General features: G+C 41.2%; 1 long non-coding RNA gene and 1 pseudogene across 1 annotated transcript; one reads left to right on the top strand and one right to left on the bottom strand.

Annotated features, from left to right (window-relative positions):
• Window positions 1–510: 510 nt before the first annotated feature.
• LOC129355667 (up-regulator of cell proliferation-like) lies at window positions 511–8,915 on the bottom strand (annotated as a pseudogene).
• A 343-nt stretch (window positions 8,916–9,258) lies between these two features.
• On the top strand, window positions 9,259–10,053 carry LOC129355674 (uncharacterized). Its single transcript, XR_008605300.1, has 3 exons — window positions 9,259–9,518; window positions 9,594–9,764; window positions 9,840–10,053. It is a non-coding gene; the product is annotated as an uncharacterized LOC129355674 (long non-coding RNA).
• The last annotated feature ends 4,567 nt before the right edge of the window (window positions 10,054–14,620 follow it).

Here is a 14,620-nt window from a genome sequence, read left to right as displayed (position 1 = left end):
AGATGATGTTTAGTTTATGTTTTAGCTTTGGAGACCCTGAAGCTTAAAGCTTTTCAGTGTTTTCTGTCTTCTGTGATTGAGGTTTTAACTGAACTGTAAAATAAAATACATCTTTTTCTGCTGACATCAACTGTTTACTGATTTTGTGTTGCACCCAGTGCCAGAATTTATCATTAATTGTCTTGAGGAGGGAATGAAACTCTTCCTTAAGGATTCATGGACTCATGATTAAAGAGTTGTTGTTGTTGATCCAACACAGCCAGAGATCAGGTTGGGCTGTTAGTGTGCAGCTTATTATTGGTCTTTAATGTACAACAGACACATTGTTTTAACTAAAGTAGCAAGATAATATCAGACTGATGAAACTGTTATTTGGCACCTGATTTAAATACAAGATAATTTTTAAATAGACAGCAAATATTATTATGAAGTTCTTTTTCATTAATTCTGATAACATTTTAACAAAGAGGTCTGTAGATCCACAACAATATATTTTATTAAGCATGTCATAAACAAGATGTCCTATTTCTTTATTTGTAGAATATAATTTATTTTAACAAAAAATGAGCAGCTTTTTATTTGTTTACACAAGAATAGAGAATCAGCTGCTATGACATTTAGTTGGAAATAAAAACATTTTACATAATTATCACAACAACACATCAAGTCAACACAGAACTAAAGATCTGACAAAAAGCAAGTCATGTAAAAACTTTGAATTGAGTTGAACTGAATGTTTCTGTTATATTTGATGATAAATGCTGAGGATAAAAACCTAAATACATTTGAATGAATTCTGAGAAAAACTCACGATAAAACCCAGAACTAGATGTTTGTAAACCCTAAATCCTTATGAATGTGACTAAATGAAACAAAGGAAAAGAATAAATGACATTTTAATGCAAACAAACACTATGTCTGAAAATGACACTGAACATGCCAATCAAACAAATTAAATATAAGAACATTTATTTAATAACATTCCTTCACCCATACAGCAAAAATAACCACAACAAAAATAACTTGACATCAATCTTAATTCAGTTAAGTTTATTGTTCTAGCACTAATTCATAGCAAATGTAATCTCAACCAAATCCATTTAATATACAGAAATACATAATCAGTTCAACCACATCAGATTTAAAATTAAATAAATTCTAATTTTACCAATCAGCTGCGTTCAGATTGATATTTTTTTAATGAAACTTTTTCTATCTAAGGAAACTCAGTAAATTGATCCAGTGATTGACTTTGCAGCAATGACCCACTGAATGATGTTATTCAGTGGGTTACAGTCTGCTGCTCGCGTTCTCACTAGAACCAGGAAGATAGAGACATAACACCAGTTTTAAAGTCCCTCCACTGGCTCCCTGTAGCTCAAATAATAGATTTTAAAATACTGTTGTTAGTTTATAAATCACTGAACGGTTTAGCACCACAATACATCAAATATCTGCTGTTGTTGTATCAACCTTCCAGACCTCTCAGGTTCTGGTTCTGGTCTGCTTTGCATCCCCAGAACCAAAACCAAGAGAGGAGAAGCAGCTTTCAGCATCTATGCACCAAAAATTTGGAACAAACTTCCAGAAAACTGTAAAACAGCGGAAACCCTAACTTCCTTTAAATCTCAACTAAAAACACACCTGTTTAGAACTGTTTTTGAAATGTAATAATCGTGCGGTAAAAACTAACAATAATGTAGAAGGTCGCACAGGGTTAACTGGGTAGGTTTGATGCTGTCATGACGCGTGTTCCAATAACTTCCAGTGGTTTCTTTGTTGTTGTTATCATCAATTTATTCCATACATCAGCTTAAATACTTCAGACTTTAAAACTGACACATGCTGACCAGGCTAAACCATAATGATGCTAACAATAAACAATATTTAACATTGTCAACAGAAATTATGACCCTCCACCTGGCGCACCCGTTTCCTTCTACATAGTGAACCAGCGTGTCAATACGGCTCTCATTCATACTAAGTGACAGTCACGCCCACTTACGACACACCCACCACTAACTGTCACAGCTGTGCCACAGGAAATGCTCATTTAGATCATTTGGCTCTTACATCTAATATGTAACAATGTATTGTCTATGTTGCATGACTTTGTGTTCTTGTGTTTATGATGTAAAGCACTTTGAAATGCCTTGCTGAAATGTGCTATACAAATAAAATTTAATTGATTGACTGATGATAATGGAGAATTGATTGCATTGAGTTGTTAACAATGAACAATAAATTTGTTCATTTATTGTTCAAAATTGAAACCTGTGTTTCAATTTTAAGGTTAAATGCAAACTAATTTTTTTTTTTTTTTACTGGAAATGTCCAAGTCCCGCCAAAACCAGATTATTTTACAACAATCATGCTATTAAAACTTCTGGTCTATGAGGTTACCAATCATCAAATGATCACAGTTGATCTTTTTCACAAACTAGAAAGTTAGAGGTCTTTAATATGTGTGAGTTCCTGAGGGAAAAGTTAACTCTCCAATTATCCATCTAATGTGGAAGCAAACATGCAATCTTTCAACAAGAGTGTAAATATTTTCAAACAAGATATGTTGCAAACAAAAGTTAATAAAATAACAGAATAACAAAATGCTAAAATTATAAATGATCAATGAAGAAAATAAGGAGCTGCAATAAATTAAGGTGAAGCTGTTTATATTGGCTTTTGTTAAAGAGGTGAGTCCAACGTGTGAATTTGGCCTTTCAAAAAAAGGTCAAAAAAATCTATACATGCAAGAACCAATTGTGTTCTTACAACTAAACATGAATTATTCATGTTTAGTTGAATGAACATGAATGTTGATTTCATTCTTCAAGTTGACAACAACTTGAAGAATGATTTCATTGGGTTTAAAACATTCAACTTGATGTAGAATGATTTGTTGAGGCTTTTTACTGCCTGTTTTTTTGTGATTTTCTTCCAAGCATTAGGAATGTTAGCAGGCTCTGAATCGTATACTTGAGCAAATTCCTTGTTGTATTTGTTCATCACATATTTCCAATAATCTGACGCCTCATAGCTCACATCTGGACAAATTTTCCAGTCTGGGTAAATCGTCGCATATTTTTTGTAAGGATGCCATTCATTCTTTGTGGCACTGCAGCGAAAACATTTGTCACTGATAACAAGAGAAGAGCAGATGTCAGTCGAGAGTTTTCTAGACTCTTTATCCCTGCACTGACCTAATCCATTTGGTCGATGCAAAGAAGCAAAGTGTTCAGTGTGTTTTTCTCCACCTGCATCACAAGGTATTTCGCAGAATGGACACTGTTTGCCACAACCAATCACTCTGTTAAAAAGCTCATTCTCTGGTTTCATGTGGAGACGTGAGAGTTGTGTTTCAAACGTTATCTTTTCAAACTCTCCTCTAAGAGTTTCTGTCATTTCTTCCACACACATGTTGAGCCAGTGAGCAAACTGTTCCTGGTCAGATTTGTTCAGAACCATGAAGGCATCAAGAGCATCCTGGGAAATTACCAGTTTATCACCAAGTTCTTTGCAGATCTTGACAACAAATGTCCTCAGACTGTCAGTCTTTTCTGTTTTTGCCTTTTTAATGGCATCATTTATGTGGTCGATGCAAAACTTAAGATGTTTGTCCTCCAACTCACAAATTGTAGACTCAGAGGAGAAAAACTCCTTAATTCTATTAGATATCCACCATTTTACATGATCCTCATATGAGCAAATGTAGCCCAGAAAGCTTACGAAGTCACTTTTTGAGATCAGATCCAGTAAAATGTAATACTGGAAGGACATTCGTGTGCTGAACTCCTCTTTTGTCATCATTTTATCAACAATATCAGGACCAAGAGAAGAATAGATGAAGTTTTCAACAGCAGGTTTCAGACACTGATTAGTGAATTCTTCAGCTTTTTTCTGGTATTGATCTCGTTTGTGGAAAACATCTTTGAAATCTGTGCAAAACCTTTCTTTGTTTTTCTGCAGACATTTATAAGGATCATTTTCTTGGATAAAATCTTCATGCATTTTCTGAAACTTTCTGGCTGCAGATCCACAGATGTGTTGTTTCAGAGACACTTCAAACTCAATGTCTGTGTCAACATCAGTTTTGTTCAGCCTCTCATCAATGATGTGAAGAATCTCCTGGATGTAAGTATCATGATAGTTAGTTTTTCTTTTGATTTTATCAGTAATACACTCATTGCAAGCAGAGATGATGCTGTCAGCCAATTCTCTTTCCGTTTTATGATTTGTAAAGAATCCTTTTACTTGGCTTCTCCATCCCTTTTCTGTGTATGTAAAAGGCTCCAGTCCACAGTATTTGAGGTTTTTTTCACTCAGCAGTTCACATGCATGGCTTCCTTTGTGTGAAAGATTTGTTCGTAACTGATGGGAAACACTGGTGAAAATATTTGAAGTCTGTTGTTTAGAGAAAGACAAACTGTTCATTATTTCAGTCCACATCTTATTAAAACTTTCATCAAGCTCTTTGTCCATCATTTGAACTTTTTTCTTACGACATTCATCAATTAAATCACAAACTGCTTTCTCAATTCTTTCTCTATAAGTGGCCTTGATTTTCTCAAGTTCTTTCGATCCCTTCTTAATATCAGCAGCTGCTGTGATCTGATTGAACATTGATCTTTCAGTTTCTCGTCGAAGACTCTTGATGCTGTTGGAGAAATCCTCTCTGTATCCTTCAGCCAGATAAACATGACCTTCTGGCTGATCAAAGTATTTCTTCAGGTTTTCAAGGATCTTTGTCTCCCACTTGATCAGCTCTGTGATTGCTTCACTTTTCAAATTAGTGATAAATTCATTCATGTCAGATATTGCATATGTTGCAGTAAATGAACCAAAATTGGAAATTCTTGTCTCTGCTTTGGTGACCAATTTGTACATTTCCTTTTTGAACTCCCACTCCCATTGGTTGTACTCTGTGCAGAGCCTCATGTAAGCATCAGCCACCAGGCTGTTTCTGAAGCTGAAGATGAAGTTTTCATGTTTTACTGCGTTCCACAGGCTGGTTATCCACTCTCTGAACTCCAAGATGTCATTAGAAGTTGAGCCACACTTTCCCAGCTGTTGGATGATGTTTTTCTTGAGTTCATAGACAGTCTCACTGTATCCTGCATTGACTGGAGCCATTGGTGGGTTTCCATTCCAGAGTCCAGGAATGTAGCAGTTCCCAGTGTCTGGATTATACTCCATCACATCAGTGAAGCTCTTGTTTTCCTCTTTCTTCTCCATTCTAGCTGCTGCCTGGGTCATCTCATCCAGCTGTTCTAACAGCAGCTTCCTGTCTCTCAGGTTCTTCTCATGGGCTGAAACATCAGAAACGTTCTGGTGAACAAACTGACATTGAGGCTTTTTGCCGACCTCCTTCATCCTGAGGAAAGCATGCACCACTATCTGCAGGATGTCTTTCATCTCTGTTGAATTCTCCATGGCAATATTGATAATGGTGATGTCACTCAGCCCAACAACAAGTGTTGCCAGTTCATTGTCGTGCTCATAGCTGTTGTCCAGCTGTGCTAGCTCTGGTGACTTTAAGCCTTCAGTGTCGATGATCATCATGAAGTCACAGTTGAGAACTTTCTTCAAGTCTTCATTGACTTTGATGAGCAGCATGAAGGCACCTCTAGTGCATCGACCACTGCTGACTGCAAACTGGACTCCAAACATGGTGTTAAGGAGAGTGGACTTCCCTGTGCTCTGAACTCCAAGAACTGTGACGACCCGTATCTTGTTGTTTGGAGACACCAAGTCATTGAGCTGAGAGAGAACATCACTCACCCATCTGAGAGGAATGTTGGAAGCATCTCCATCTACAAGCTCAATAGGAAATCCATCCAGCAACAACTGAGCACAGAGTTTGGGCAGATGTTGCAGTTGTTGACGTGATGGATCTGTTTGTGGAAGGTAAAGAGAAGCTTCATAGATCTGACCCATTTCACGGAAGAAGTGCTGAACTCCCAGTGAGCTGCTGGAAAGTTGTTGGTCAATTTTTTTTATCTCTTCTTTGTTCTCAGAATCTTTGGATTTTTCCTTGTAAAGCTCCCTGAGGCCAGAAAGTTTGATTCGAGACAAGTTGTCAAGGTTCATTCTTAGCCATTTCAGAAAGTAACATCTCTCTCTTTGTGTGCTGGATATTGCACTAATGAAGCAGGTCATTGCTTTGGACTTTGCAGAATCATTTTGCTTTTTCCTCAGTTTTTCTCTCTCGTGCTGAAGTTTACATTTGTAATTTTCAATGTTTTCTGAACCAACTTTTCGAAGACGAAATTCTTCCTTTTCCAAACAAGTCAATTCCTTCCATATTTGACCCTGTAACAGAAGTTGATCTTTTGTATTTCATTATGTCTTTAATCTCTGCAGTGATTTCATCAGCTTTCTTCTTTCCATCCTGACACTCTGGAGAATCTTCATCAACTAAAATTCCCAGTTCATGTGCAACATCAGCCATCTGCTCTACAGACATCTTCTTCTCTGGTTTAATTACATCACTGACTCTTTTCCTCAATAGTTTAACAAAATCTGCATCATTTGTTTGTTTGTCTATTAGAATGTTTTTGTTTGTCAAAGCCAGACTTGTTGCCAATTTTTGAACAAAATCAACTCTGAAGTTCTTGCTCTGTTTGTTTCCTACTAAAAAAATCTTTGCTTTGTGGTTTTTGTTCATCAGCAGTTTGCAGTCAGAGTCCAGCTGGTCAAAGAAAACAAAAACTGCAGCAGATGTCTGACACAAAAAGGAGAATTGAGTTTCAAATGAAGCAATGTCTCCACGAAGGTTAGCTATAGCAACTGGTTCACTGAAGATGTCCATGTTTTTGTTTCCACAGGGAAGGTACCAGGTCAGTTCAGTCAGTCCATTGGATATTCTTCTCTCAATGTCTCCACACTCCATGTTGTGGTGAACAAACGTGTCATCTGGGTTGTTTAAAAGTTTGTTGAGGATCTCAGATTTGGACAGAGAGCACTCACCCAGTCTCACAAATGAGATCATTGGAAGTTCAGAAAGAACTATTCTTTCTTCCATGAAGCCTTTTGATTCTGCAAGATTTGAAGGTCTGTACTTCTTAACAATGTCTCTCATGGCCCACAGCATGAGGGTGCACTGCTGTGTATCACAGTTAGGAAGCAGCAGAGGAACAGAGAACTGACACATGGACATTTTTAGAGCCAGTTCTTGCTGAACAAACCCATCAGAACACAGAAAGAGAGCAGTGATTATATCCAGAGGATTTGGAAAGTCATCCTCATTTGAACTGGTAAGAACATCATAAAAATTTAATTCATCAGGTTCTAATTCATCGTCTTGGTTAGACATTGAAACTGATTTTATCTTTCTAGCTGTTACATTCACCATCATCAGTTTCTTTAAACAATACCATGGAAGATCTGATTTCCACTCTGGAGGCTCATCATTGATGGTCTTGTCATTGATCTCCAGTATCTTCCCCAGTGACAGTTTCTCCTTGTAGAACTGGTCCAATCCCAGTTCCTCCAAAAGCCTCTCCAGGTTGGACTCTGGTTATAAAAAGAAAGTCTGTTATCTCATTTTAGTCAAAAACAATAAATCTGAATTCATTTCCATGAATTTAAAATTATAATGTTAATACTTGCTAAGTTTTAACAGTAAGTCCAAAACCACAGATATATTAAATAGAGGGAATGCAACAGAGGTCAAGCAAAAGTATTTGTAGGTTCCTAATTAATGAAGTCATAAGCTTGACGCTGTCCGTCTTTCCCCTTCATCTTATTCAACGACAGAAAAAACCAAAATGAAAAAACAGACTGAATCCTCTTGATACGTTGAACTGTTTACTTCAGAAATAAAAACAGCACAAAATGTTATGTTCCACACTAATAAAAGGTAATTAAAAAGGTCAAAAAACTGTGTGGCTCCACTCCAACTGCCCAACTCCCTGTCTTTAGCCACACCCCAAATCTTCCACTACAATTAGATATGCAAATTCACAGGATTTCCCCAGAAACTGAATTTAGGCTTCTACAGTATTCAAATCCCTTCAATTTTTTTAATACATTTTGCCAAGAACAAAAATAAAATTCTATATCTCTAGGATTTTATGTGACAAACCAACACAGATTAGCTCACAGTTTTGTAAACTAATTTGAACAAAGTATTAAATAATATTGAAAATTATACTATTAAACAAAACAATTGTAAGTTTTTCTGCCATAACTTTGGTCAAAGGTCCTTCTTTTGAGCATTTTGCTTCACCCAGCATTAGCTGCTTACCCACCATAACTTCAGGTACTAAAAAATCTGTCCATTTTATCTCTAGCATAGACCTGGTGAATTTGGCTACATAAAAGATTAGACAAGACAGTAATTCATGTTTGCAGATCATCTAAATTTAAATTGACTGAGCTGTTTTGCAAAGAAGAAAAAAAAACATCCATCTCAAGAAATGTCTTGCTGGATGAGACACACAGCAAAGGATAGTTCTACGAAGTGATGGACTGGGGAGGAGGCTGTTATAGCCACAACAGAAATGAGGAGAATAACACATTTATGTAAACCTGTTTTATTTATTGTCAGTAAATGCACTTCTTAGTTTTAATTAGAACATGTATTTTACTGACCTTCATCGTTTATATCAGCTTGTTGATCGTCAGTATCAGTTTCAACACATGTTGGATCAGGGTCCAACATGTGTTGGATAAGATCCTTTGGTTCATCATCAGTGCTGGGTACCTTAACATAAATCACAAAATATTTAATTTTATTGTCATAAAATGGATTGATGGTTAAGTTATTTTCTATATATTTCAGATGTTTACAATGTTCCTGTGTACCTTCATTGTGGTAGAGGAATCTTCAACCTCACCCATTTGATCATAGTTTCTGTCTCTCTCTGAAAGAAAATTAGAAAAAGGTTTTGACTTTAATTTGCATCTGGAAACTCGACTCACCTACAGACCAGCATTACGCTCTGAGAGACAGTTAAAAAAAAAAATCACAAAAAGTTTTTGGTCACTTTTACAAAATGTTTGCAAAGCAAAAATGTATTATTTGTTTAGAGATAAAATGAAAGAGCAACAACAAATCTTTCAAGACCATTTACAGATCATCAGTTAGTTTAGCTGCCCTTCTTCAATTAATCTGAGATTACACTAAAACAATAAGGTATATTAATTTCTGTGGAAAATCAATCACAAGTGATTCACTTTGTACTCTACTGGCCAAAATGATAAAAACATTTTCAACATGTCTAATATGAATGGATGTGTATATTCTGCCTCTCTGGTTCCTTCACTGATTGATTGCAGTTGTTGTCCGACTTAAAGGTTTCAATACACATTTAAATGTGTTGAAACTAAAGGTGTTTCAATAAAAGAGAACCTGCAACTGTTAGGATTCAAGTTGGTGTGAGTGCTCCTCCGAATAGACAATCTTCGTGGGAGCGTTCCGGCAGGCTGACGCACCTGAAGCGGATTTCTGAAATCGGCTGCAGGATTCTTAAGAAGCGGTGGAGCAGCCATTCATCGCTCGATGGTCCCACTTGTTGGTCAGAGTCAATCCCAAGGTTTGCCAAGCTTCACGTTGACTAAGGACTAAGTAAATCTTTATTGTTTTTTCTCAGATTTTGGATGCTCTGCCTGGATCCAGCTAAGTTACCACGCCCACCCGAACACTGACACCGATCGCCCTCCGGACTAAACGCTCTCGTCTGCCGCCTGAGCCCGCAACCTTCTCGGAGCCTTTGCACCAACGGATCCTACCTCCTCCTCGGCAATCCTCCATCAGATGATCTGTAAGCCCTTCCCTCCACTTCCCTGTCAAGATCCTCTCACTCCCGCTCCTACTAACCTCTCCCCTCTCCAAGCAGTACCTGAGCCGCCCAGCCGCTCCCGAAACCAGAGGACAACTTAGGCTCAACATATTCCATAATAACTGTAAATAAACCTTTGAACCAAAAACCTTCCGGTCTGATGTCTAAACCTGCATGTGGGTAAAGAAACTCAAATCCAGCATGACAGAACCATCGAGCCATGTTGACCCAGCAGGTTCTCACACAAGACCCGGTTTAAGTTCAGCAGAACTCCTAGCCCGCCATGACGCTATGCTTCGCACTTTATTAGACCAGCAGAGTTCCAGGGCCAGCTGATGGATCAGTTGAGAACCACAGTCTCGGAACTATCACACAGGCTGGAGCAAAACCTTCAGCCTCAAATTACAGCCGGAGCAGCGGCCCCAGTCCTTCCTCCGGGGGTGGAGCAGATAGCGGTAGCGGCTTCAGGTGGGTCGCTCCGAGCTCGTGAGATTTCACCCCCGACACCAGAACATTATTCGGGAGAGATTGGAAAGTGTGGAGGATTCATTCTGCAGTGTTCCATTGTATTTTGCAGAGCTCCAGGCTCATTTCCGGATGACCCCGCCAAGATAGCTTACATGATCGGACTTTTGAAGGGAAGAGCCCTGAGATGGGCAGAAGCTAAATTTAGCCTCTCATCTCTTTCACAAACACCTTTTGCTACCTTCTTGAACGAGCTAAAGCAAACTTTTGGTTATGCAGAGTCCAGTTCAGAAATCTCGCATCAGCTTTGGAACCTGAAGCAGGGGTCCCGTTCTGTAGCTGAATTTGCCATTGATTTTCGCACTCTAGCAGCCACGTCTGGTTGGAATGACGAAGCTCTCAAAGGGGCTTTCATGCAGGCTCTCAATGAGACTCTCAAAGATGAACTGGCATGCAGGGATGAACCAGCCAGTTTGGAGAACCTGATAGCTTTGGCTATTAAGGTCGATAATAGACTTAGAGCAGTGCTTCTCAATTATTTTCCGTTACGCCCCCCATATCAAGAAGAAAACTATTCGCGCCCCCCACTCCCACCGTGACTATCCATGTCTACTGCAGGCAGTATCAGCTCCTCTGCTATGGTGTGGGGCTTTTTGCACTGCGCAATTTGGTACGCCACCTTATATGATGCTAGCAGCGCTCGATGGTTACTGAAGTAGCCTTCACAAAGCGGGATGACTGTTGGCAATATTCAGCACGTTTTCGCTGAAAAAACTCTAGCGGCTTATCGGCGTGATTGGGATGTAACGTATTTAAGTGACGCGCTAATTTATTTGGCTTCATGCTGTCCGCTGCGAGCATTTTTAGACACAGCAAACACACCGGTCTTTCCTCTTCTCCAACTGTAGTCACAGTGAAGCCAAGCGCTAAATACGCTTCGTCGTATTTCCTCTTCTTAGCTTTCGGTTGACTTTCTGTTGTCTCATTATCTTTGTCTCTCTCCGCTTTTCTTTTCATCCCTGTTAAAAACTTTTTCATGTTGGGGGTTGTTGAATAACGGAGGCCATAGACAGAACGCAGTCTGAGCTTTTTGTTGACTTAACACTGCTAACCAAGGCAAACCTGTTGTCTTGTAAGTCGTAAAATGTTGCACTGTCGCAAACGTGACAGACGTAACAATGAGAGCGCCACTGCCGCCTACTGTGCGCAATTACACTTTATACTAGTTCGGCCAAAAAAAAGCCTGTTCCCCAGGATCACACGCGCCCCCCCAGGTATCGCACCGCGCCCCCCAAAGGGGGCCCCCCACTATTTGAGAAGCACTGACTTAGAGGAAGGTCCCGAGAGAAGAGAGCATTTAAACCTGTGCCTTTTTCAGACAAACTCGCACCAGAGGTTGCTATGGAAACCATCCCGAACACGCCTTCTTCCGAGGAGCCCATGCAGATCGGCCGCACCAGAATTTCCCCCACAGAACGACAACGACGACTAGAAGCTCGTGCCTGCTTCTATTGCGGTTACTAGCCACTTCGTCGCCGTATGCCCGGCTCGGTTAAAAGGCGGAGCCCACCAGTGATAACGGGAGTCCTGGTGGGTGGCTGTTCCAGTTTGATCTCCCGACTTTCTCTTTCTGCATCCCTTTTCATCAACCAAAGGTCAGTTAACGTATCGGCTCTAATTGATTCTGGATGTGAGCAGAACCTGATCGATGAAAATTTGGTAAAGAAACTAAATATTCCTACAATTTCTCTCCCGTCCCGGTCCAAGTTTCCGCCCTGGATGGAGAAGTCTTGCCCGTCATTTCGCAACAGACTAAACCCATTGAACTTCTGGTTTCAGGAAATCATCGTGAGATTTTGATTTCTATGTGTTTCCCTCTCCGCAGACCCCTCTGGTGCTGGGTTTCCCTTGGCTGAGACAGCACAATCCTCACCTTAATTGGAATGAGGGGAGAGTGGAATCATGGAGCAGAACCTGCCACTCAACCTGTCTACAGGCCGCCCAGACGACTCCACAATTGGACATCACCCGGGAGGATGAGGAGGACATTCTGGACCTGTCCAAGATTCCCCTTGAATATCATGATTTGAAAATGGTTTTTCAGAAAAATAAAGCACTGTCACTTCCCCCCCACCGCCCCTATGACTGTGCTATTGATCTCCTTCCCGGTGCTCCGTTGCCCTCCAGTCGACTTTATAACATTTCTAAGCCAGAGAGGGAGAGCATGCTAAAATATATTAACGAGTCCCGCGCTGCAGGCATTATTCGCCCCTCCACGTCTCCGCTGGGGGCGGGATTTTTTTTTGTGTATAAGAAAGACGGCTCTCTCAGACCATGTATTGATTATAAGTGTCTTAATCAGATCACGGTTAAAAATAAGTATCCCCTTCCCCTTCTCACATCAGCTTTTGAACCGGTACAGGGTGCCACCGTGTTTACTAAATTGGACCTACGAAACGCTTACCATCTGGTGCGCATCCGTGAAGGTGATGAATGGAAAACGGCGTTCAAAACCCCGCTGGGCCATTTCGAATATCTGGTCATGCCTTTCGGTCTGACGAATGCCCCGGCCGTTTTCCAGTCCCTTATCAATGACGTGTTGCGTGATTTTCTGGATCAATTTGTGTTTGTTTACCTGGACGACATCCTGATTTTTTCTGAGACCCTGGCGGAACATAAACGGCATGTAAGGTTGGTCCTACAGCGTCTTTTAGAAAATAGTTTGTATGTTAAAGCGGAAAAATGCGAGTTTCATGTGCCTTCCATCTCGTTCCTGGGGTTCATTTTGGAGAGTGGGCAGGTGAAGCCGGATCCCGGGAGAATTCGCGCAGTTTTGGATTGGCCGACCCCATCTTCTCGCAAGCAACTACAACGTTTTTTGGGGTTTGCTAATTTTTATCGAAGGTTTGTCCGTAATTACAGTCAGACTGCGGCCCCCATGACCAGTCTTACGTCCACCAAGGTCCAGTTCTCCTGGACTCCGGAAGCTGACGCAGCGTTTTCGGCTCTGAAAAAGAAATTCGCTAATGCCCCGGTCCTGATCCAGCCAGACCCCACTAGGCAATTCACGTTGGAAGTGGATGCTTCCGATTCAGGGGTGGGGGCGGTGTTATCTCAAACCTCGCCTTCTGATCACAAGATGCATCCGTGCGCTTTTTTTTCTCGCCGACTTTCTCCTTCAGAAAGAAACTATGACGTGGGGGACCGGGAGTTGTTGGCGATTAAAATGGCTTTTGAAGAGTGGCGCCACTGGTTGGAGGGGGCTGAGCTTCCGATTGTGGTTTGGACCGATCACAAAAATTATCCTATCTGCAGACGGCTAAACGGTTGAATCCGCGACAGTCAAGATGGTCTCTTTTTTTTTCCAGATTCAACTTTATCATTTCATATAGACCAGGTTCTAAGAATGTGAAACCAGATGCTCTCTCCCGACAATTCTCCTCTGATGATGAGGACCCTATTGGGGACACCATAGTTCCTCGCTCATGCATCATGGGGGGGGTTTCCTGGGACATCTCTGACCAGGTCCTCAAAGCTCAGCAGTCGGATCCTGATCCAGGTACTGGTCCTCCGGGTCGAATTTACGCTCCTTCTTCTGTTCGCTCCCGTCTGATCCATTGGGCTCACGCTTCCCGTTTTTCTGGTCACCCGGGCGCCAGTCGGACCGCGGCATTAATCAGGCGCTCCTTTTGGTGGCCGTCCCTTCATAAGGATGTGAAAGAGTATGTTTCGGCCTGCCCCTCCTGCGCTAAGAACAAGTCCAGCCATCAACTTCCCAGTGGGCTTTTGCAGCCCTTACCCGTTCCGGGACGTCCTTGGTCCCATATTGCTCTTGATTTTGTCACCGGCCTGCCCCCTTCTAAGGGGTTCACAGTCATACTTACCATCGTGAACCGTTTTTCCAAGGCCTGTCACCTTGTGCCCCTTAAAAAATTGCCGTCTGCTGCGGAAACTGCTCTTTTGCTTATTAAGCATGTTTTTAGGCTCCATGGGATTCCTAGGGAAATTCTATCTGACAGGGGACCCCAGTTTATCTCGAAGGTATGGAAAGACTTTTGTGGCGCGCTTGGGGCCAAGGTATCTTTATCTTCTGGGTTTCATCCTCAGACCAATGGGCAAACGGAGCGCATGAATCAGGAGATGGAATCTACACTTCGCTGCCTGTGCTCCTCCAACCCCTCCTCATGGTCCTCCCAGCTGCCCTGGGTTGAGTATGCACATAACAGCCACGTTTCTTCCGCTTCTGGTTTGTCCCCATTTGAATGTTCACTAGGTTATCAGCCTCTCTCCTCCCATCGGACGAATCCCGGAATGCCGTCACGTCAGCTCAACACCACATTCGGAAGTGCCAGCGCATTTGGAGGGATGCTACT

The sequence above is a fragment of the Poeciliopsis prolifica genome, unplaced genomic scaffold, assembly GCF_027474105.1.
Source record: "Poeciliopsis prolifica strain line A6 unplaced genomic scaffold, Auburn_PproV2 SCAFFOLD140, whole genome shotgun sequence".
Classification (NCBI taxonomy): Eukaryota; Metazoa; Chordata; class Actinopteri; order Cyprinodontiformes; family Poeciliidae; genus Poeciliopsis; species Poeciliopsis prolifica.
This window is presented reverse-complemented; position numbering and strand designations above follow the sequence as displayed.